The 25,476-nt window shown below is 37.7% G+C and overlaps 1 pseudogene; it reads left to right on the forward strand.

The window, feature by feature from the left end:
* The first annotated feature begins 3,375 nt into the window (after window positions 1-3,375).
* LOC122118020 overlaps window positions 3,376-25,476 on the forward strand; it is a 74,068-nt pseudogene continuing 51,967 nt past the window's right edge.

The following is a 25,476-nucleotide window of genomic DNA, read 5'->3' on the forward strand; positions in this document are numbered from 1 at the left end:
CATTTCTCACATACTTTCAGAAGAAGCATCTAAGGAAGAGGTAGATAACACTCACCAATCTTCTTGTGTAGGAAGTTGTACTCTCTTTTCAGTTACATGAGCTCTAGATGAATGCAAACAATAGAATCCCAGAAATCTTATCTACACACACACACACACACACACACACACACACACAAGTTGGATGTGGTGATTCATGCCTGTAATTCCAGATACTTAGGAGGAAGAGAGAGGAAGATAGTGTTTTAAGGCCAACTCAAAGTTAGTATAATAGCATGTCTGAAAAACAAACCAAAACAAACAAACCAATCTGGAGGTATGACAATAGAATACTTACCTAACAAGTAGAAGTGTGAGACTGAGTTCAATCCCCAGTATAAAAACAAAAATAAAGAAAGGGAAGGAAGGGAGGAAGAAAGGAAAGGAGGGAGGGAGAGAGGGAGGGAGGAAGGGAGGACAGGCAAGCAGACTTTTTAATTTTGATTCTAATGTTTTTGCTAAAGACAAGGAATTTTGTGAATTTCAGCTTCTGGTGGTAAATATGAAGATAACCTGCTTGAAACAGACACAGAGAGGGGAGAGGGAGGGAAGGAGGGAGAGACGGAGAGAGGAAGGGAGAGAGAGAGAGATGGAGGGAGGGAAAGGGAGAGGGAGAGGAGAGAAATAGGAGATCTTGGATCCAAAGAATAATACTCAAGTGTCTGGATCCATGGACTTCTATTTTGTTTTTATTTTATTTTATTTTATTTTACTGTAAAGGCGATGTATGAAGGGGTTACAGCTATATATTGCATAATGAATGTATTTCTCTTTGAACAGTGTCATCCCTCCCTCATTTTCTCCCAGATTTTCCCCTCTCAACCCCCCTCCTCCAAAGTTGTATCGTTCATTTCTAACATGGTGTCTAGTGAGTATCATTGATGAATTGGTTCAACCAACTGTGCTTTCCTTCCTCAAATCAGATAAACTTATATATAAGACAGGGGGTACAGAGATTTAAAAAAAAACAAAAGGGAATGAATCAAAGAAAAAGAAAAAAAGGAATAGCAAACAGTATAATAAAAATCCTCTAGTTTTTCATTTCTTGTTCATTTTAATAAGCATCATTTTATATGGTTGTATACAGATATCTATTGTGCCATTGCAATCTCCATAGGAATATACTCCTATGGTCTGTGAATATTTAGATTGCTGTCCAAGTATAATTTTTTTTACTATCCATTGGGTTCACTTAAAGATTTATAATGTTCTAGTTATTACAAATGGGGGAAACCCTACAGCTTGTTTCTCTGGGTCTGGCTTACTTTGCTTAATATATTTTTTTCCCAACTTGGAAAAAATTATATTAAGTGAAGTAAGCCAGGCCCAAAGAAACGTAGGTCCCATGGTTTCCCTTATTTGTAATATCTAGTATATGTATGAGTCAAGCGGAAAAGGTCAGATAATGTGATGTCAGGAAAATGAACCCTTAGATGTGTATTTTAATGTTTTTTTCTTTCATGCATGTGTTTCTAACACATTTATAAGATTATCTCTTTGTTGCTTTGTATGTCCCTCCCCCACAGTATAACCCTTGCTTTCACTATATTTGATGTCAGTATAACTTGTGGAGGAGATGGGGAAAAACCAGTTGTTTAAGGATACAGGTGGACCTGTTGCAACAATGAGAAGTACAAGTTGTCATGTCCAAAACGAACTTTACAACGTTGGTGCGGGGGGGGGGGGGGGGGGGGGGGGGGGGGGGGGAGGAAGGAGAAGGATTGGGATTGGGGGGGAGGGGGGAGGCTGGGAAGGGATGTGAAGGGTAAACAAAGGAGGAGGCTGCAATGCTTGGTAAGAAATGTACGCATTATCCTGCCCATGTAACTGTAACTCCTCTGTACAGTATGTTCACAAATAAAATTAAATTAAATTAAAAAAAATATATATTTATTTCCCGTCTTTCCATTTGTATGATGTGATTCTTTGTCAAGAAATAAAACCACTTTATGGAAGCTCCAGATCCCACTTACACGTCCTTGGCTAGACAAACAGCATCTAAACAGGGAGCCAGGGCAATTTTCACTCTAAATATTTCCTCTGTTTTCCATATATGTGTATATATATATATATGTGTGTGTGTTTTCCATATATATATGATATTTAAATTCTTCTAAACTACAATGTTTTCCTAAATTATAGCTTTTGGTCTAGGGTGATGGTTACAAAAAATAACAATATACCCCAACTTTCCATAAGAACTTTTCTCCCCCCCCCAAAAAAAAGTTCATGTTCATTTTCCTACAGAGCAGGAAGACATTCATTTAGATGAGACACATACCAGGTTTTTTCTAAAGTGCCAAAATTCACCTGATTCCCACAAATTTGTATAAAAATATAAAAGGCAAAAAGAATGTATCAACTGAAATACTCAAGGCCATCTCAATTCCAAAGAGTACCTACTTTATGAGACTAGAGATAATTTTGCTAGGAAATTCTTAAGTTACTTGAATCAAGGAAAATATGCTCTAAATCTTCATCTGGTTCTTCTTTAGCATATTGTAACTGACTAGTCATTCAAATCTCATAATGTTGTTACAAGACCTGAGAATGTTTTTAAAAAATATTTTCATAATTCCTAGATAAACTTTACTTGCTAGTCTTGCTTTTTAGGTGCTGGTGATCACGCAGGGCCTTGCACATTCTGCGTATGTGCTCTGCTACTGAACTTCATCCCCAGCCCTGGGTTTTTAAGGAAAGTTGTCTGATGATGTAGCTATGTAGTCCGGGCTGGTCTTGAACTCTTGATCCTCCTGTTTCCACTTCCTGAATGATGGGATTAAAGGTATTCCTAGCTCATTGGCTAATTTCTTATTCTACTAACTTTGTTTGTTTAATCTGTTTTCTTTTCTTTCCATAAATTTCCAAGAATGATCCCTAAAACATGATCATTCCTACTGTTCGGTTGGAGATAGATTTATGCCCACAATCTGCAGGACTGTAGAGGTCTAGAGTGTAAATCTGGTGAGCCTGGTGGGCTCTGGCAGCGTCCACAACAGTGTAGTAGAGCACAGTCTGACTGCTGTTTAGTGCTGCCAGCATGGCAACACTGAAGCCACTGAGCCACTGCTTAGTGTTTTCTCTGAAGTGCTGCGGACTTCTGACCAATCAGAGCATGGTCTTGCTTGCCCTGATGTGCATAAATGGTATCATGTATCAGTGTCCACACAACTCCAGAAAAGTATAGAGGCAAGCACACAGATGGATCACAGGAGCTCTTGATAACGGACTATCTAAGCAATGCTCCCCAACTGAAAGTCAAGACTACGGGCTTGTCCAGTCTCAAGTAGGGCTGCACAGGGCGGGGCGCTGAGAGCCCACCCTCAGGTCTTCAACATGGGGCTCTCAAGTGGCAGGCATCAGAGCCAGGGAACAGCGGGCCTAGCCAAGCAGGTACTGCTGCCCACAGGTCCAGCATGGTGCTTTATAGATACATTTTTAATTTTTACATTTTACCAGTTTTCTGTTAACGGTAATTATACCCCTAGTGCATAGAAATGCCTATTAACTCAGGCCATAAGTTTCTCCAGGTTATTTTGAAGATTTGAGTATTCTTTTATGAATCCTATAAAAAGAAGTTTAACAGGGCCTCTATTCCACACAAAACTGTCTATAAATTATTAACACTCGTAAAACTAGAAAGGGATGTACAAACCCATTTGTGTGTGTGTTTGTGTGTATGTGCACACACATAAGAAAACCACTGCACATAGTTTAAAATAAGAAGAGTGTCTAACTTTGCAGAAGTTAGGAAATGCTCCTTTCTCCCCTTGGACAGATAGGTCTTAGAAGCGATGTCTGAGTCTTGATAGCAATTAGACATTTTTGGTATATGTGAGATATTATTGGCTTTTGATCTGGCTATCACTCTCTAGAAAGTGACAGTTGGGAATACCTTATTCACATCAAATAATTCCTACATGGAAAATAAAACAGAGAAAAGATAGAAATAATGAATTGTTTCATCTTTTTATTTCATTTTACATATGTAATTTTATACTTCTTAAATTTGCATAATAAGGCTCTTATTTTCTCATGATCTAGTACTTCAGGATTCAGGGAAAGCACAGTAGAATAATTTATTCATACATGCCAGGAAACTAGCTTTAGTCTTTCTTAGGAAGTTTTCTTGATCTAGTCATCACTCACAAGCAAAGTTGGCCAAGAAAAGGTTGATAAGACTTCAGAGATTATAAATTCCAGCCTGTCATGTATGAACATAGCCTCACAGAACATCGTGGCTGTGCTAATGTTTGTTGCATTAGCTAAAATACCATTTTATCACTGGAAATGCAGGCAGAGAAGCCAATGGAAGCCTCACAGCAACCACCAAACAAAAACTGCAAGAGTCTTTCTAAGACTGAAAAACAGGTGAAGCAAATGCACAAATGCCAGTCCCAGTCTGAAAGCCTGAGATTTGGAGAGTCCATGTAAGGGGTAGGAAAAGGGATGGAACATGTAGCTCAAGCATAGAGCCAGTTCACTTTTACCAGCCTTTTTTTTTTTGAGGCCCTCAGTGCATCTGAAGATGAGTTCTCACATTGATGATTCAACTGTTAATGTCTTCTGGATATACCCTCCCTCCCAGACACAATAATGAAAATGTTATGCCTGAATAACCAAAGCACGTTGATAAAACTAACCACAATAAGTCTAGCTCATGCTCACTTGGCACCCACATGCATCTACTCAAGCTGTCCAAGTATACAAAAAAAGATGGTAAGAAGGTAATAATTCCACATTAACATGAAACAACTATTACTGCACACAAGTAACAGTACATTAATATCTTCTCTAGAAGAGGAGGTAAAGTCCCTAAATAATGGCTATTCTAGTCATCTGCAACTAAGATAGTACAATGTAGTATTAATAACACTTCAAAATCAGTATATCTTATGTTACATGGAGAAGGTAATGGAGGGGCAAAAAAAGATACTTGCTTCATATTTGCATACATGCATGCAAGCATACTCATAACAATATAAGGAAAATGACTCATAACAATTAAGGCAGTCACTTCTAAAACTGGTCATGTAGACATAGCTGGATCCACAATTGCCTTTGTTTGTTTTGTGCATGTTCTGCCATCAGCAAGTACACCAGTTGAATACTCTTGTTTATCTGTTGGCTGATACAAAAATTTATTCTTAAAGTATACAGCCCTGCCTGGATTAACATAATTTCCCACTGACTTAAGTCCCAGGGCATAGAATCAGACTGTAAGAAGAATCCTGTAGTTAAAATTAGTCACCATGGCCAACAGCATAACTCACTTTTTTTGTTCATTGACTCAAGGCAGCCTAACACAGCTGGATAGTAGTGTTCATCTATGGTTCAATGGAATCATTCGTGCATTTCCCAAGACACTCTTCCCTTCCCCAGAAATAAAGCCCTCTAGGCCTGCAGAAGATAAACTCACAGCAACTCAAAACTATTTTTCAATAGGGGTAATACTGAGAGGTGCCCTCTACCCCCATTACACTTCTTGATTCCTAGACTCGTGAATGCAAGAAATGCTACCATTATTGGATGAGGATTCAGAGCACAGCATAGCCTTCTCGGAAAACTTGCCTAGCCTTGCAAAGTAGTGTTACCTGGTTGGCACTGTAATTTTACCAAATGCCATTGCACCATTTTATCAAGCCACCCACTTCGGGGTGATGGAAACATGGTCAAAGCAATGAATTCCATGAGCAATAGCCACATTTTGGCTATAGAGTGATTTGGGTAGAAAAAAAGCCAAGCAGAATGCCTTAATGTTAGATTAGACATTTAGTATATCCACAGACAATGGTTTTGTTCAAAGCATTGTGTCCAGGGAATACAACTCTACACCTGGAGTGTGTCTGTTCCAGTAAGGTCAAAATTTTGCCTCTTGTGTGATGGAAGCAATCCAGTGGAATCAATCTGCCACCTGAGGCAATTATTCCATATCAAAGGCTTGATATTGGACAACCAACAGTGGCTGACAGGTTGGCATTGGTAAACAGAAGTCCATGTAGCTGAACCCATGCATACACTCTGGTTTTGTCACCATGGTCACATGATTCATGAACAGCTGGACAAGGACAGGAATCACTAAGGAGAAGCAGCCGAGTGCTAGCCATGAATGGGTCGTTCTATGCCTTTAATTATTGAAGTGCTTCTCTGCTGGGGATGCTGTTTGGTGAGCAATTACATGAGTTACAAATATTCTCACAGGTTTTACCCACTGAGAAAGTTCTACTCACATGTCTCCCAAATTTGTCAAGTCCCCACCCCAACTGGGGATTAACTCATGTCTTGGCCTTGCTAAGCAATTTTTCTGCCATGTGAGCCATGGGCAGCCCTTTTGATTTGCTTAGTTTGTTTCCAGTTAGAGTTCCACCCTTTTTCCAGGACTAGTCTCCCACCTTCACCTCCAGAGTAGCTGGAATTAAATGCATGTGCTACCAGACATGACAGATTATTTAACATAGGATCTTGCTCACTTTTCCCAAGGATGGTCTCACACTGCAATTTTCCTATCTTCACCTCCAAAATAGTTTGCAGTACAGGTATGCACCATACTGTGCCTGCCTTGTTATCATTTTTTTTTAGTTACATGAATTTCTTTTTTTTTATTAATAAGTTTTTTATTGTGAAAATACCATACAGAGGGGTTACAATTACATGAGCAAGGTAATGAGTACATTTCTTATCAAGTATTGTTGCCTCCTCCATTGTTTCTCCTTACCATCCCTGCCCTCCCATCTCCCCCCCACCACCAAAGTTGTAAAGTTCACTTTGAACTGTCTTGAACATCTCATTGCCACAATGGGTCCACCTGTATCCCTATTTAAACAATTTTTTTCCCTTCCTGTCCCCAAATTATACCAACATCAAATACAGTGAAAACAGGGGTTATACCATGGGGGAGGGACATACAAAGCAACTAAAATCATCTTATAAATATGTTAGAAACAGTAGCAAGAAAGAAAAACCACTTGAGTCCTAATATGGAGGTTCCTCAAAAGACTCCACACTCCTATGACCTAGCAATCTACTTTTGGTCATTTAGCCGAATGCTCACAAACAAGGCCACACTAAAGCTACCAGCACAACTATGTTTATTGCAGCATTATTTACCATAGCTAAAATATGGAACCAACCCAGATGCCCCTCAGTAGATGAATGGATCAAGAAAATGTGGTATATATACACAATGGAATTCTATGCCTCCATCAGAAAGAATGACGCTTGCCCTATTTGTTAGGAAATGGAAAGGCTTGGAAAAAATTATATTAAGTGAAGTAAGCCAGGCCCAAAGAAACATAGGTCCTATGGTTTCCCTTATTTGTAATAACTACTATATGTCTGAGACAAACAGAAAAGATCAGATAAGTTGATGTTAGGCGAAATGAACCCCAAGATAAAGACTCAAATGGTTTTTCTTTCTTGCTATTGTTTCTAACATATTTATAAGATGATTTTTTGTTATCATTTTTGAATGCTTTTCCTTTCCATCCTCTTATTACCTAGTCAACCCACTAGCTACAGCCATGACTTGATATATAATTGCATGCCTACCACAAAAAGGAGGCATTGCTTACTGTATATTGAAAAGAAGTTCTATAGATTATGAAGATCTTCTTCTACCACTTTACTCCAAAGATGTCCCCAGAGGGAATATAGTGTCACAGCTGTCCACTTTTGAATGGTGTTTGCAGAACTATTTGGAAAATATAATCTAGTCTTCTTAGTCATTATATTATCAAAGGAAACTTCCCCAAAGCCATAAATGCAGGCTAGAAAAGAGAAGGTATAGTAGAAAGTGGAAACTGTGGGTACTTGGGCCATTTCTTCATGTAACTTCCTATACTTTCCTTGTGCTTGCATCCTATCAAGTAAATACCACTTCCATGCAATAATGAACCAAGTGAATATGCCTTTTATTTGAACATCCTACATTCTGTCTTGGTGGGTCTCTTAACTGGCATTCATGTTGTGTATTAACATGGTCCTATGGTAGCGTTTTCAGTCTCTACTGAGACCCACTATCAGCTAAGAACTATCTCTCAAAATGATACTTATTTTCTATAGATGATTGCATGGCTGTACTCTGAAATTCTAAAGGCTTTGTGATGTTATTCACCAAAAGAACAAGACTCCAAATAGCATCCCTGACTGCAATGGGCCCATCTACATTCATTGAAACTTCTGTGTCTTATGACCTGGTGGTTAGTAGTTTGGACAGCAGCAACTGTTTTAGAGCCTCCTTTGGCTCTGAGCTTTCCCCTAAAGGGCATCTGTGGGGGGAGGTTGCTAAATGAGTCAGACATGGAAAATTTGCAACCTAACCAAAGATAAATATACAGACATATGGGTGCACATACATGTGTGTATAATCAACTAAGGTTACAAACCCTACAGTATATTTTTATAGTTACAAATTTACCATTTGAAGACATTTTGTTACTATAACCTACCTCTTTCTCTGCTGTTGCTAGGATATACATTACACATAGTTAATTATATGTATTATATATAATATATTATTACACATAATATATATGAATAGATTTAGGGGCAGAGAATCTTTTTGAAGTGCAATTTTATATTTATAATATATTTTGTATTTATAATATATAATATTTATAATAATATTACACTATCATTTGCAAAGTATACAAAATTATCAATACAGACACACAAGTCACCAGCAGCTGTTGAGACGAATTGCATGCCAAATGGATTTGAGCTCTCTCTTGCCTCATTGTATATATCCTTTTTCTCCCTCTTTGTCCTTCTGTTGCGCAGATATTGACATAATTAAGAGGGACATTCACATTTCTCTGAAGCTCTCATCATTGCTTCAAGAAAATGACACAACAATCAAAGGGTTAGGATTTCCACTAAATTCAACAAATTGGCAAAAATCAACAGATGTTACTGTGTCAAAACTGAACTTAATCCAAAAAACCCAAGAGATAAATGAATAAAAGAGCAGCTGGAACTTAGCAAGAGAGTCTCATGATTTTACACATCAGACTATCTGAGCAACATTTGCTAACAGGGTGGAGAACTGGCAGCTCTGGAGAGGATGACTCCATTATCAGTGTGGGAATTCCAAGATGTGAATACAAACCCTGTTCTTAAATATTATAGTTGGGCATTTTGACATGGTTGGTACTTCTTTGAAGTTCAGAACCTGAACTTTGTTGTGCCTCCCTACTCAAAGAGCACCTTTTCATTTTGTAATGATATCTATTAAAGATTTAATGACATTCATATTGATGCCCACAAGACAGGGAATGGTGGACAGGGCAAGTAGCAGCAGATCCACAGCACAGAAAGAAAGCTCAGGATAAATAGTTGGGAGACATTAGGTCTTGAAAGGGGCCCCTTCGTTTATTGGAGAAGATGGAATTTAGAGTATGTGTCCGGGATCAGATGCTGAGAGGTCTCTTGGCTTGGATCATGGGGAAATCTCTCAGCTTTACCCTATATATGTGCAGGAGTTGAAAGTTGAGGTGCAATTCTAGCACTGATGGGCTGGCCTTGAAGGAGTAACCCAGCCTAGTTACAGGAATATAGACAGAGAGACATTCATTTTCTTTTCCTTGGCTATGAGCACTTAAGAAAATCTTGAACAGATAGTTTTTTGGCCATTCAAGTAGCTATATGTGTTGGGATTGAATCTTTGCAAAAATATTTTGGAACCATCATCAAACAATTAGATGACTGAGGCCCTCAAGGATTGACAGTTGAAAGCTCTAATGAACTTTATGTCTAATAATAAGTGGGATCTGATGTCTGGAATTACTACATATTCAAAACATCCAATTTTTAACAGAAAATTACATTGGCTATAAAAGTCATGAAAATATGGCTAATTCAAAGGAAAACAACTAGACAGAAACTGGTCCTGAGAAACCAGATGCTGGATTTTCTAAAGAAAGACTTTAATAAATTGCATTAAAGATATCAAAGTGATAAAAAACAAAGACATGGCTAAAAAGTAAAATAAATGAGGGGGCTGGGAAGGTGGCTCAGTGGTAGAGCGCTTGCCTTGCATGCATGAGGCCCTGGGTTCGATTCCACAGCACCACATAAGCAAAAAGAAAAAAGCTAGAAGTGGTGCTGTGGCTCAAATGGTAGAGCGCTGGCCTTGAGCTGACAAGCTGAGGGACAGCGCCCAGGCCCCGAGTTCAGGCCCCACGACCGGACCCCCCCCCAAAAAAAAAAACTAAAATAAATGAGAAAATGATGCAAGAAATATTTTAAGTTTTATTGTAAAGGTGATATACAGAGGTGTTATAGTAATGTAAGTCAGGTAGAGTATATTTCTTTTTGAAGTGTTACTACTCCCTCATTTCCTCCCACATTTTCCCCTCCTGACCCCTTGACCACCCCGAAGTTGTAAAGTTTATTCTCAAGATAGTGTCTAGTGAGTATCCCTGTTGAATTGGTTCACCCTTTGTCCCACCATTTCTGTGATTTCCCTTCCCTTTTCCAAATCAGATAAACCTGGATACAAGACAAACAATACAGAAATCAAAAACAATAACATCAGGGAATAAACCAAAGGGGAAAAAGAAAGAAAAAAGAAATAACTGAAAACAATATAATAAAAAAAAACTCTTGCTTCCATTTCTTGGAGTTCATTTTATATGGTTCTATGCTCATAGCTATTGAGCTATTGTGGTTCTCTCCTAATAATATCCTAGATATATTTTACTTATTACAATGAGGGAAACCATGCAGCTTATGTTTCTTTGGATCTGGCTTTCTTCATTTCTTTCCATTTCCTTATGAATGGGGCAATGTTATTCTTTCTGATGGAAACATAAAATTCCATTGTGTATATCTACACCACATTTTCTTGATCAATTCATCTGCTGATGGTCATCTGGGTTAATTCTATGCCTTAGCTCTGGTAAATAATACTGCAATGAACATGGTTGTGCTGGTTTGTGGTCATTTGGGTAACTGCCCAGGAGTGGGATTGCTGGGTTATAGGGAAGCTTTATGTTCAGTCTTTTGAGGAACCACCATACTGCTTTCCAGAGTGGTAGAACAAGTTTACATTTCCACCAACAGTATATTACCATCCCCTCTTGTCCATATCCTTGCCAACATCTGTTATTGTTAGTTTTCTTCATAATGGCCATCTAACTGGGGTGAGGTGGACTCTCATGTTGTTTTAATTTGCATTTCTTTTATGGCCATGTGCCTATTGGGCCATTCTTATTTCTTCTTTGGAGAAGTCTCTCCTTAAGTCTTTAGCCCGCCTATTAATAGAATTGTTTCTTTGAGGATTTGTTTTTGGGGGATTAAGTTTTTGAGGTTTAAGTATATTTTAGATATGAAACCCTTGTCTGATGCATAGCAAGTAAAGATCTTCTCCTCATTCTGTGGTCTTTCTGTTTATCCTTTGCCATGCAGAAATTCTTCAGTTTGATGTGATCCCATGTATCCAGCCTTTCTCTGACTTGCTGTGTTTCTAAGTCTTTACTTAGGAAGTTTTGACCTGTGTCAAGGAGTCCCAGTGTTTCCCCTATCCTTTCTTGTAATATTTTTGGGTATCTGGTCTTACATTGATGTCTTTGATCCATTTGGAATTAATTCTGATACAGGGTGATTTATAGAGATCCAACTTCAGTTTTTTGCATGTGGATAGCCAATTCAGCCAGGACCATTTGTTGAAGAGGCTATCTTTCTTCCATCCTGAGTTTTTGGCTTTTTATCAAAGATTAGGAGGCTATAGATCTGTGGGTTATTTTCTGGGTCATTGATTCTTTTCCATTGGTCCTTAGGTGTGTTCTTGTGCCTGGACCAAGCTGTTTTTTATTACTACAGCGTTGTAATAGAGTTTGAAGTTTGCTACTAATATTCCTTCAGCACTATTCTTCTTGTTAAGGATTGCTTTTGCTATTCAGGATCTTCTATTATTCCATATGAAATTTAGAGTATTTCTTCTATATCACTGAAGAATGTTGTGGGGATTTTGATGGATATCACATTGAATTTGTAAGAGTTTTGAGCAATACTGTCAGAAACATTTAAATACTACTAAACTGGTGGATTTTTTAAAGGAGCTACTAAGAAATTCTGACTCTGAAAAGAACAGTATTTGAAATGAAAAATTACTAGAGTGCTCAGAACAGCATCTTTCAGATCAAAAGCTAGGATAAGAGTCTTTAGATATGAAAATAAACACATAATCCTGAAAATAATAAAAAGTCAGAATTTTCTGGGCATTGGTGGTTCATACCTATAATCCTAGCTACTCAGAAGGCTAAGATCTGGGATCATGGTTTGAAGACAACTTGGACAGGAAAAGCCATGAGACTCTTATCTCAAATTAGCCATCTTAAAAAAAGAAGAAAGAAAGAAAAAAGCCAGGCACTGGTGGCTCATGTCTGGAATCCTAGCCACCCAGGAGGATGAAATCTGAGGATCATGGTTCAAAGCCAGCCCTGGCAAGAAAGCCCAAGAGACTCTCATCTCCAATTAACTGCCAGAAAAACTTTAGTGAGGCTGTGGCTCAAAGTGGTAGAGCTCTAGCCTTGAGCATAAGAGCTCAGGGACAGTACCCAGGCCCTGAGTTCAAGCCCCTCAACTGGTGAGGGGGGGAGGGTGAGGAAGGGAGGGAGGAGAATTCACAAGGCACCATCATCTTATGTCTGTAACCTTAGATACTCAGGAGGCTGAGATTTGATGATCATTGTTTGAAATTATGCCAGAGTTTGAAATTAACCCAGGCAGACAAATCTGAGAAACACTTACATGCAATTAACCAGCAAAAAGCTGGAAGTGGAGGTGTGACCCAAGTGATAGAGTGCCGTTTTTTTTTTGTTTTGTTTTGTTTTTATTTTTTTTTGGGTCCAGTCGTGGGGCCTGAACTCTGGGCCTGAGCGCTGTCCCTCAGCTCTTCAGCTCAAGGCGAGCACTCTACCACTTGAGCAACAGCGCCACTTCCGGCTTTTTTCTTTTTGCTTATGTGGTGCTGGGGAATCGAACCCAGGGCCTCAGGCATGCAAGGCAAGCGCTTTACCACTGAGCCACCTTCCCAGCCCTAGAATGCCGTTTTTAAGTTGGTGACTATTTAGTAAGATCTGTAGCCTAATAAACAACGAGGTACCATTGTTGACTTTCTAGTTTTGATTACACTGCATATGTATAAGAAGAGCTCATCATGAATGGAAGCTGAATAAAGGGTGCTCAAGATTCTTTATTCTATTTTATACTACTTTTACAATTTCTTATAAGCCTATAGTTATCAAAGTTGACAAATACATTACTCCCCCTACAGAAAAACACACTCATTTCCTGTAGGAAAAGAGACATGATTTAAAGGAGAAGCTGATCATCCCACAAAATACATAAAGGAAATAGAGAACATGAAGAAGTGAATGAATCTAATATAAGAAATAATATTTGAGTTCATCTCTTAAGTTTTAAATAGAAAGATTTCTTTCTTGCTTTGTATGTCCCTCCCCCATGGTAACCCCTGTTTTGACTATGTTTGATGTTGGTATAATTTATGGAGGGGAAGGCAAAAAACCAATAGTTTAAATAGGTATACAGGTGGACCCATTGCAACAATGAGATGTACAAGACATTATGTCGAAAAACGAACTTTACAACTTTAGTAGGGGCGGGGGGGGGGGGGGGGGGGGAGGGGATGAGAAGGGAAGGGGAAACAAAGGAGGAGGCAACAAAGCTTGATAAGAAATGTACTCATTATCTTGCCCATGTAATTTTAACCCCTCTGTACAATATTTTCACAGTAAAATAAATAAAGAAAAGAAAAAGAAAAAAAGAACCAAAACATGACATCCAGAACATTTTAAATGAGCTTTAAGTATTCCACGTGCTTCATTTAGTTCTCTATCATCCATTTCTAGCCCCTGTAAAAAGATTTGAGCCCCTCATATTACTCGTTTGTAGTGACAGCTTATTGTTTAATGTATGAAGATGGCAAGAAGTTAGTACGTTAATACTTCCAGAAACAAGTCTGGATCTAACAATTGAGTTGTTTATTTTTATATATAAGATTGAAAAAATTTGTTAAGTAATCTACCCTTGAGTGATTACAACGTTTACTTGGCATATTTCTGCCTCAGCCAGTCAGCCAAATAATGTAGTTTCCAGTAAAAGCCACAGGTCTAGTTTTCAAGAGATCCTTAGTGAAGTCATGTCTTTGCTCAGCCAACGATATTGACTGAATTGTCAAGACTCATTTCTAGATTTTCCCAGCCAGTCTTGTTCTATATGCCTTTAGTCACTCATGCCCTTTTACTTCTTCCTTAACTGGAAATTTTCCTGTGCTTTCTCATACTCTATACATGGGACTTTTGTTAGTTATTATCCCTCTAAGATGTTTTATTTTTCTCATTTTTCATGTCTTCATGGGTAAAATAAAAAGAACTCATTTATCAGATTTCTTGTTAATAAGTTTCTAGCACTGGTCAGATACCCTGAAGTTTATTCACCAGGGAGAATAAGACTAATATGTAAAACAAAGCAAAGGGGGGTCATGGAAGGAACACAAAGTTTGATTTTATTCGAGAAATCTTGAGCTCTTGAGCGCTTAAGCTGTTTACATGTCTCAGCTTGAAGAAAAACATCTGTGAAAACTTTCAAACATTAGTCACTTTAAAGCAGGAACCCAGAAGAGCCCTTCTCCTAATCCAAACAGAACCATCTTCAAGCACATACATCTCTTGATACAAATAGAAGTAATGTGAGGTCCAAGTGGATATAGATACATGATGGATATAGGAGAAGTAGAGGAAATTTATGTGGCTTGCAAAAGTTCAGGGAACTTGTGTCACATGGTGTATGCTATTTACTTTATGGTTTTCATAGAGCAGTAAGGGATAAACTGTGCAGCAAATGGGGAAGACTTTCTCCTTCCTCTCTCTAGGCTCTGCCTTCCTGACAATGGGGGGTCTACAGTTCACTCACCCACGTGTAACTCTTTTTCTTTGATGGGGTGGCTACTGAAATTTGAACTTCAGGGCTTTAAGATTTATAGGTAGGTGACCCATGCTTCCATCTCTTTTTTTCCTGGTTGTTACTAATGTAGAGTCAACTTTTTGCATGGCTCAGCCTAAACCACAATCCTCCTATGTAACCCTCTTGCCACAGTTGGCATGACAGGTGTGTTGGAAAGGGATACCATAAACATTATTTCCCAGGCTCTCTTGGAAGCATGATCCTCCCAATCTCAGCCTCCTGCTGAGATTGACAGGCAGAGCTCACCGTAAGTAGAGATTGGTTGATAAAGAATCTCATGAACATTTTTACCCACGCTGGCCTTGTGAGCCACCATACCCACCCATATGACCCATATTCATACCTATGGGCCCCACACCCTTGAGATGACCAACTAGGAGATCATGGCCCAGAGCAAACTTCATGTAGCTTCACTAGAGGGCATCAAGCAGATAAAGCCGTGTCCTTGACAGGCAAACCACTGTAAGATGAGACTATCCTGGGCCAGTGGAGGATGAGGGTGAGTCACCTGATTCATAATTGGAGGAAAAGTCCATGGTTCCCTGGGTGTTCAGATTCCAAAAATGGCTAAAAAGGAGGATGGACTGGTCTAAGTAGGTGGGGGTGAACCAGTAGTCACTTTGACAATGTTGTGAACACCTGTGACAAGAAGAAGCATCCCAAAGTCAATTCCTAATCCTTTTGTAGTTCTGACTTTTTCCTATGAATCCACTTGACCCAGTCAGTAAACTAGTTTTCACAAAAAACAAACATTTAAATCATGGTGATTTTGAGCTCTATACCTTCTGTGGCAACTAGATAAATGAGCAGGTGAATTGGTGCCTGCCACCAGACTCCTGGCCAGGCTGCTCTTGCCAATCACCAGCAGGAAGGTCTTCTCTACAGAAAATGGACATCAGCACAAGCTTGAAGAAACAGCAGTGTCATCCTTCTAAGCAATTTCAGATCAGAAACACCACACATTGGGAAATTGTCTTCAGAGGAGCCTAAATGAGCTCCTCAACAGATCACCCTCAACTTGCCATTTGAGTTCTACTTCAGTTTGATGAAGCTGTAGCATCACCTTTGGCTGTGAGGGTCAGAAACAGAAGCAATTTTACAGGCTCTCTAAATGAATACAGATTCTGAAATGATGTGTGGATTTTTGTATTGAAGGATGTTGAATTCAGAGAGATGACAGCCTGTGAAAATATTGGTTCCAGTACTACAGAACAAATGGGAAAAAAACATCTATTAATGACAGCTTTTGTCATTATCCATTGCTTTAAAAACAGTAGCAGAGACTTTTAAAATTGATTCTAGTGCTACAAAAAATGACTACACTGTGTTATAATACTAGAGAACACTAGTAGAAAGCTTGCAAGTCTCTATTCCCTTACATTATCTTTAGTCCACAGCATGAATAAATATAACTTTTAAATAACAGTCAAAAACTGGCTGCCATAGCTGGACACAGGTGGCTCATTTCTGTCATCCTAGCTACTCAGGAGGTTGAGATCTGAGGATCATGGTTTGGAGCCAGCTGGAGCAGAAAAGTTCCCATGAGATTCTTACCTTCAATTAACCACCAGAAAGCCAGAAGTAGCACTGTGACTCAAAGTAATAAGAGCACTAGCCTTGAGCAAAAGAGCTCAGGGAGAGTGCACAAATCCTGAGTCCAAGCCCTATGACCAACAACAACAACAAAAAGTAGAAGCCTTACTGAAAACTGTTTAATAAATTCATTTTGGTGGGAAAAAACTTTTAAAAAATGTGCTTATTTTGCCAGCTAGGTTCTGACAATATTAAACAGAAAAACCTAGAAAGAAAGAATTCTCTGCATTTAAACTGAAGCTGTTCTAAGTAGTATGATGACATTTATGGCTGTCTACTCCATCTTCCCCAAGACATGGACCATTCCTTGTCTAGATGCCCCCACTCTATCCACTATGCATCCATTGTTTACTTAGTAGCCATTCTGGTTGTTCAGATGACAACATGAGGAAATAGGACAACACTAAGTCCGTGGTCAGAACAAAAGTTTCTACTCCTGAAACCAGAAAGAAGGAAAAAGCAATTGATATTGATTTGCTCCTGTACTTCAGATTTCAATAGTTACAACCAGAGTGCATACTAACTTGGTAAGCTCTTCCTGTGCTATGTATGTGTTTGTATTTATGTGTGTATGTGTGCATATGGTTCATCAGGCACTCACTGCAGTTCTTGTTATCTACTCCCCCTGTATCATGGAGATGACTGTAATAAAATGAGCAGGAAAACATTTGTTTCCACTTCAGATGATTTCTATTTATCTTGCTTCCACATCACCTTGATTATCATCGAATTGTTAGATGTATCATTGATAGTTTTCTTAGTGCCTGGCATGGTGCTGAAAAACAGCACATTTCTTGATAACCGATCTAGATTACTATGCCAACTGCACACGTATTTTGGCTTACCAAAAAAAAAATCCCTAAATGAAAAGGGAAGCAAGCCACAGTAGTGAGGAGGGGCCCCTGGGAAGGAGAGGGCTGTGATCTGGTTTGTGTAAAAACCAAGAAACTAATAAAAGAAGTGAAATGTCAAAACATTCTTGCGACTCGGGTTTCAGAGGTTGGCATTTCACCTTTAACTGCTGAGCAGTGAGGGAAGGCCGTAGCAAGAGGCAACACCTTTCCTTCTAGCCAAGTTTCAAAGCTCCTGGCACATGTGTTCATGACTCACTTGGCATCCCTAGCAAACTGACTTGACATTGAAGAAACTGTTTCACCTGCTTGTTCACATTTGCTCTTTTTGGTCAGGAGAAGCCCAGGTGATGAAACACAGGAATGAAGTCATAATATCAGAACACTTTCTCTGGAAGGAAACTTCAGGAGCAACCTTAGGGCTATGAGGGAAATTTTACACTCTATCTTGGGATTCTTGCCTGTGATGCATGCTTAAAATATTGGTAGGTGTTTGATTGGAACTGAACCAGCGTCCTGAGGAGGAAGTGTAGGAAATACAGAGGAGGCATAGCTTACAGACCATATTCTTAGGTGTTTCACCAATACCAGTTGCTGCTTTAATCAATTTTTTTGTATTTATTAATTTCTGTCCTTTTTTATTCTTAGGAAGTTGTATAACGGGATTTCAATTCAACATGTCACAACTTTTATCTTTCTCCCCACCATACTCTCTTCCAAGCCCACCCATTCCATCAAGTTATCTGGTTCCATTTTCACATCTGTACTTTGAATATTAGAGGCTTTGTATTAACTGATTTTTAAGCTGGAATCCAGAATGGTCCCTCTCCTATAGTTAGAAGCACTTTGGCAAACATCTTGTAATGTAAATAGAAGTAATTTGAGGTCAAAGTAGATAAAGATATATGAATAGAAATAAATCAAGTAGAGGAGATATATATATTTTGAGGTCCTCAGAAATCAGGTAAGTTATTTCTCACAGGTCAGCATTTTGCCAAGATCCTGGCATGGCCTCAGTCTCACACTTCCTCCCACCTCTGCCTCCTAAACTGCCTTTCTCACCAGCATCACTCTACCACCATCTTGATCAATTTCACTGTATTTTGGTTCTGTGAGGTTTGGGATCAAAGTTCACAAATGTATTCAAATCTGAGGGACATTGCTCATTCTCATCTGTTATTTCTGATTTTTGATGTCATCTAAGAATTTCCCCACATTTGAAATCTTGATTTGGGTTTGTTTTCCTTACAGAAAGTCATAGTTGATCATTACAGAAAAATTTTTAAATCTCACCCATGATCTTATAATCTAAATCTCATCAGACTCCATTGGTAGTAGTCCATCTTCTCTTTAGCTTGAAGATTTTAAATTGCAAATAATACCTGTAGAAATATGTAGGATACAGCGTGGTGTTTTGATAGCCATTTACATTGCAGAATGAGTAACTCAGCTAGTATGTCTATCACCTCAAATTCTTAAGTTTTTAAAAACAATTTTTTGGTATTGTCACAAACCATCTTCTTCACTAGGGGATTCTGTTCTGAAAGTGGATTTACTTATGGGCTTCCTTTATCTCTTCTAGAAACTAGGTTTAGCCTTGTCCCTATTCAAATCCCTCTTCATTTCATCCTCCTAACTACTTTTCATCTTCTACATTTCTTTTTTTACAAATCTGTGATGGCTGTGTCTTGTTTTCTTGATCTTTTTTGCCAATTGTGGGGCTTGAACTCAGGGCCTGGGCATTGTCCTTAAGCCTCTTTGTGCTCAAGGCTAGTGCTCTACCACTTGACCCACAGCACCTCTGTCTTCTTTGTCTTTATAGAGTTTTAAAAGTGGGTTGGGGAGGGTCAGAAAATTGTCTGCCATGATTAGAAGGTTGACCTTCTTAGAGATAGCTACTTCTTTCTTTTACAGCAACCAGCCAGACCCATTTGATACATCTTGGGAGCAGTATTCTTCCCACTTTAAGTCTCTAATGGGCATGGTAGTATACACCTGTTATGCCACCAGGTTTATAGGGGAAAGGAGCATCTGAAGCAGGAGGGACCATAAGGTTAAAGCTAACTTGGGATACACAGAGAGATTCTGTCTCAAAACAGCAAACATAGAAAGGAAGATGGAAATTTGCTTTTCTTGAAGTCTTAATTTCTCATGACATAATATGTATGCCACCTTTTCCCCTCTCATTTTCTGAGTGGTCATTTTCTTCCTTTCCTTTCCTTCCTTCTCTTTTTTTTTCCTTTGGTGGTAGTACTGGGATTTGAACTTGAACCTTATACCTCTCAAGCAGGCACTCTACTACTTGACCCCTACCCCACCCCAGCAAGAGTTCTCTCCCTTAAACCCTCTTTACCTTGAAATCAAATGGGAAAATGATAGAAATATCAGTCATTCACACATGGCATTTTTGACTAGTTATCTATTTCTGTGAGAGTATCAGAGGTAACATATTCCTTCAAGCAGGGTTTATGTGTTTTTTTCTCCAGTGTTGAAATAGAAATTTGTATTTCAGTTCAAGGAATTTAGGTTTCCTAACAGCAAGTGACATAATGTGCCCTTTGTATTGTTAAAGATATTTTTAGCCTAGTGCTGATAGCTCATACCGGTATTCCTAGCTACTCAGGAGGTTGATATCTGAGGATCATATTTAAAGCCAGTCCAGGGAGGAAGGTCCATAAGACTCTTATCTCTGGTTAACCTTCAAATCATCAGAAGTAGAGTTGTAGCTACAAGTGGTGTAGCACAATTCTTGTGTATAAAAGCTTAGGGACAGTGCTCAGGCCCTGAGTTCAAGCCCCATAACCAATAACAACAACAACAAAAAGATATTCTGCAATTGTATTAAAACACATATCTTATCAAGTCAGAAAAATACTTCTGTAAGAGAATCTTTAAGCCACATGTTAATTTGATTTTGTTTCTCTAGATATCCAAATCATGACATAAAGATCATAGGTAGCAAATTCCTTTAGTGTACTTATGAAAAATGTTATGGTGATGAGAAATATGAGAAATAAATATCAAATACAGCTGACCCACTGTTTAGATCCCCCTGACATAAGCATAACCATGCATGGGGTTCTGACCAGCTTCTTCTGGCTCAATCTCCTCCGAACCTCTATGAATCCTCTCTATGCCAACCACCTTGCTCTACTTATAGCTGCAGGCATTTGCTTCTCTGTGTCAACTTTTCCTTTGTTACCAACTATCTGTTACTATCTGTCTCTGTTAAGGTAATGTCAAATAATACTTTAAATATAATCTTTATCAAGGACTTATAGGCAAGCCTGGGGCTCATCTAACCTCTGAAAATTCTGGCTGCCCACATTGCTTCCAACATCATTGCAGTGGTTGCCCTCTGAAAACTAGAGTCTCTTCTGGCTCTCTACAGCCTCTGAAGGACCAGCTATGTTCCCTGCTGTGAAAAAGAACAAAGCATGAATACACCTCCTTCCTCCAGCAAGACTGTCTGTCAATAAAAGGCATAAGCAAATCCTTATGGCATAAGGATTTCCTTTAGGCATAAGGAAATCCTGCTCTTTCCAATAGATCCATTTAAATCTCCTACTTTTTTTCTTGTGCAGCCTCAGTCAAAGAGCCTCTTACTTATACCTCCTGTGTGGGATTACAGATGTGAATCATCATGTCTGGATATTATATTGAATTGGGGTCTAATTTTGGGGTCTGGAATAAAATTACAATCCTTCCCTCTTCCACTTCCAGAGTAGATGAGTTATAAACATGTACCACGTTCATGCTCCACGTTCATGCCTTAATCTTTCACACTTTTAGAAGAAAACTGGTCAAAAAGTTTACTTTCTTTTCAGTGAAAATTTCCTAACCACCTACCTAATTTCCCAAAATGTTCCAGAGAATTTTTTAAAAGATGTATCAAGTCCATTTATTTTTCCATTGGTATCATTTACTGGGTTATGATTTTATTACCAGTATATATTAATTACACAAAAGGATTTCATTGAGATATTTCCATCCGTAACTACATTGTCTACCCTTTTCCTTCCTCTTATTACGTTCTTTAAATTTTTTGATGAACTCTATGTCAGCCAAACAGAATGAAACAAAGTTGGGGGTGTATAATTTTAATAAATTACATATTATTTTGTTATTTATATATAAATACATTTTGTTATTTATAAACATATAAATATATCTTTATATATAGTTTTGTACTATTTTCTTAACATAGAATACTTTAAAAGATTATTAAAACTGAATCTCAAAGAAAATGTAGTTAGAAGTTTTGAACACTTATTATACTTATAAATTTTGACCTGGGGAAACCCCTTCAAAATCAGGAAAATACTTTAGGAAATTGAATGTCTTTATTCAGAAGTGATCTGCACAAACAAAAAGCTAATAAGTGTCCTTAAAAATAAAGGGAAAGCTCAGCAATTTCCAAGGTCTAACTTAGAAGATATTTAGCACTGCATGGTCTCTGCTTCTATGATTATAAGATGTGTTTTGATCTCTTTTCATGCAGCTTTGTGTTTCCAAAATTAGCATATAAAACTGATAATCTTGCTGGAATTCAAGTGTCAAAATGAAGCTTGCAGTTATTTCCTAAGCCCTACGCATGTGACTGGTTGTTTTGGAGCTAGTCCAACTTTCCTCTAAAGAAATGTGATAAATATCTCAAGAAATAAAGATATATTACATTCAATTTTTAAAACCAAATACACTCCAATTTTTAGTATAGGTTTCAATCTTTTCTGTATTATGACAAAATGGAACCAGGTAACTTGAAGGTATGCATAGGGTTGAGAAAGCTGAAGGACAATGATGTTAGGAGTGATCAAGATGTAGTATATTCATGATCTGACTTGTTGAATTGAAACTCCTTGGTATAACTACTTAAAGATAACAAATAATAAAATGAAAGGTATATATGACCAAAAAATCCTTCCCATTAATTGATTTTACATTATACAATGCTCTACTACGAAATAGGGAGAGGGAAAGAGAAGTAAGAAAGAGTGATAGATGTTAATATCCAATGAAAAAAGCCTTTGTATAATTCATATATACTAATAATTTAAAATCATATCTACATATATCTCTTCAGATACTCTCCAATCTTATCTAATTTCTCTAATCTTAATGTGATTTTATTATTATAATTTTATTCTCAAGTAGTTCTACAAAGGGGTTACAATTCAACATGTCAGGCTATGAGTACAATATATCTTGTTGAATCTTAATCCTTTTAAAAGCAAAATAGAAAATAAATTATTTGTAATAGTTATATCTATGTAAATATATTGCATTTTCTGTTCTTATTGTAAAGGTGATATACAGAGTTACAGTTACATATGTATATTGCAATTAAATAAATTTATGATAATATATAATTTGTTAAGGTCTCAAACTTTGTACTGAAATGACTCAACTAATTTATCAAATTATTTTACTTTCACTGCATCTGTTGTTTGTTCTTGAAATGGGGAGTTTTCTTGGAAACATAACTGCCATGTGGATTTGCATTTCCAAAGCATAAATCTTGTTTTAGTAAGCCTGTCATCAATATAAAACAATGTTTTGCACATAACTACTAAAAATATTTAGAAATATTTTCATGACAATTTAATTGAAAACATTTCTGGAGTCAAGAATAATACCCTAATCTAGACTTATTCAAACTTACTAGAAATCAAACACTCCTTTTCTTTTCTTTTCTTTTCTTTTGCAAACAGACGCAAAAATGCAAACATATACAAACATATTGATTTCCACACATACTCAAGTTTGAATTTCCCTGATAGAGTAAACTCAAAATCTTGTTATTATTTTATTTATCTACTCTGATCAACTTTTTTTCATTTCATAGTTATAATACAGCATTTTATTGTGCTCTTGTAAACTTCCATGCCCTAGATTATTGGCCAATCTTTTACCTTCCTCACTTTATCTAATGTTTGTATCCCACCAATGATGTCATTTTTACAATATCTCGGCTTACTACTTGTTCTCTATCACACTTGCATGCCTATGACTACATACCACCTTTGGCTTTGAGAAATCATTATTTAGTCATTATCTCATCTTCAACTCTCACTTATGCTTGTCACAGAAGTTTTTCCCTTTCTTAAGGACCTGATGATGTTACCACTCCTTTCTCTGCTGTCAGTGTTAGTAGCTCCAACATCCACACCCATGTGTTCCTAGAACCCTCTTTTCACAGATTTGATTCATGTCTTTAAACTGTGACTTCATCTTCACTTTCTGCCACTACCAAACTCTTCTAATATGTATCAATCTACAAAATATACTGAATTATGATCTCTTTTTTCTTTTCTCTTTTTTTCTTTTTTCTTTTTGCCAGACCTGGGGCTTGAACTTTGGTCCTGAGTGATGTCCCTGAGCTTTTGTGCTAGTGCTCTCCCACTTAAACCATAGCACCACTTCTGACTTTTCCTGAGTGGTTTATTGGAGATAAGGGTATCATGGACTTTCCTGCCCAGGCTGGCTTCAAACCATGATCCTCACATCTCAGCCTATTGAGTAGGAAATCTGATCTTAAATAGTTACTATCTTTCTAATATTTTCCACCTGTTCATGCCTGCTGAACCTGATCTGATCTTTACACTTGACCAATGGTACCTGACTACTGACTGCTTTCTTCTCTCCTAGCCCATTATCTTTTTTTCTTACCTTTGTTACCTTTCTTTATCAAATTTAAATTCATGATCAGTATTTGTCACTTTCCCTCCAACAGTATTCTGGAATACCTCATGAATCCATTTTAGATGCATTTAGATGCTATTGTCAACCTTAATTAAACCCTTCCTTTTTGCTCTCCTGGCATACCAGTGATCTGTGGGAATAGATACTTTCCAGTCTTGCTCAATCATTTTCTATAAAATTGACGGCACACAGTATTAGCTAGGACCTTAGCGTTGTTAAGATGTGTTTTTAGTTATACACGTAGATCATGTCTATTATAAGCTTATGGATTGTTTCACTTTTACAAAAGCACCAAGGTCCACTTTCTAATTTCCTAATGATTTTTTTCTTTTTTGAAATTGATTTTATTATCAAGGTGATGTACAGAGGGTTTCAGTTACATAACTAAGGTAATGAATACATTTCTTATCAAACATTGGGATGCCTTCCCTCATTTTTCTCCCACTTTCCCTTCTCCCATCTCCCTCCTCCCCACCCCAAGTTGTAAAGCTCATTTCCAACATATTGTCTTGTGAGTATCACTGTTGCATTGGTTCACCCTTTGTCTCACCATTTTGTTGTTCCCCTTCCCTTTCCCAAATCAGATAAACATACGTACACGGCACAGGATACCAAAATCAAATATAGTGACAACAGGGAATAAACTAAAGGAAAAAATGAAATAAAAAAGAAATAACTTCACACAGTGCATTAAAAATAACACAAAGAAAAACCTCTTGTTTCTATATTTTGGAGTTCATTTTGATTAGCGTCATCTTATACATACACACACACACACACACACACACACACACACACACACACACACACACACACACACACACATATATAGCTTTTAAGCTATTGTGAGCTTCTGCTAGGACTATGGTAGACATATGCTAATTATTAAAAATGAAGGAAACCATACAGCCTATGTTTCTCTGGGCCTGGCTTACTTCACTTGTTACAATTGTTTCCAAGTCTCTCCATTTCCTGATGAATGGGATGATGCCATTCTTTCTGATGGAGGCACAGAATTCCATTGTAAATTCATATATATATATATATATATATATATATATATATCATATTTTCTTAATGCATTCATCTACTGAGGAACATCTGGGTTGGTTCCATATTTTAGCTATGTAAAAAATGCTGCAATGAGCAATGAACAATCAAGTTGTGCTCGTAGCTTTAGTATGGCCTTGTGTGTACTTATTTGGGTCAATGCCCAGGACTGAGGTTGCTGGATCATAGGGGAGCTCTTTGTATATACATTTGTGTAATTTGGGGAGGGGAAAGGAAATAACAAAATGCTGAAGCA

This window comes from Dipodomys spectabilis, unplaced genomic scaffold, assembly GCF_019054845.1.
Source record: "Dipodomys spectabilis isolate Male_0828 unplaced genomic scaffold, ASM1905484v1 ptg000147l, whole genome shotgun sequence".
Classification (NCBI taxonomy): Eukaryota; Metazoa; Chordata; class Mammalia; order Rodentia; family Heteromyidae; genus Dipodomys; species Dipodomys spectabilis.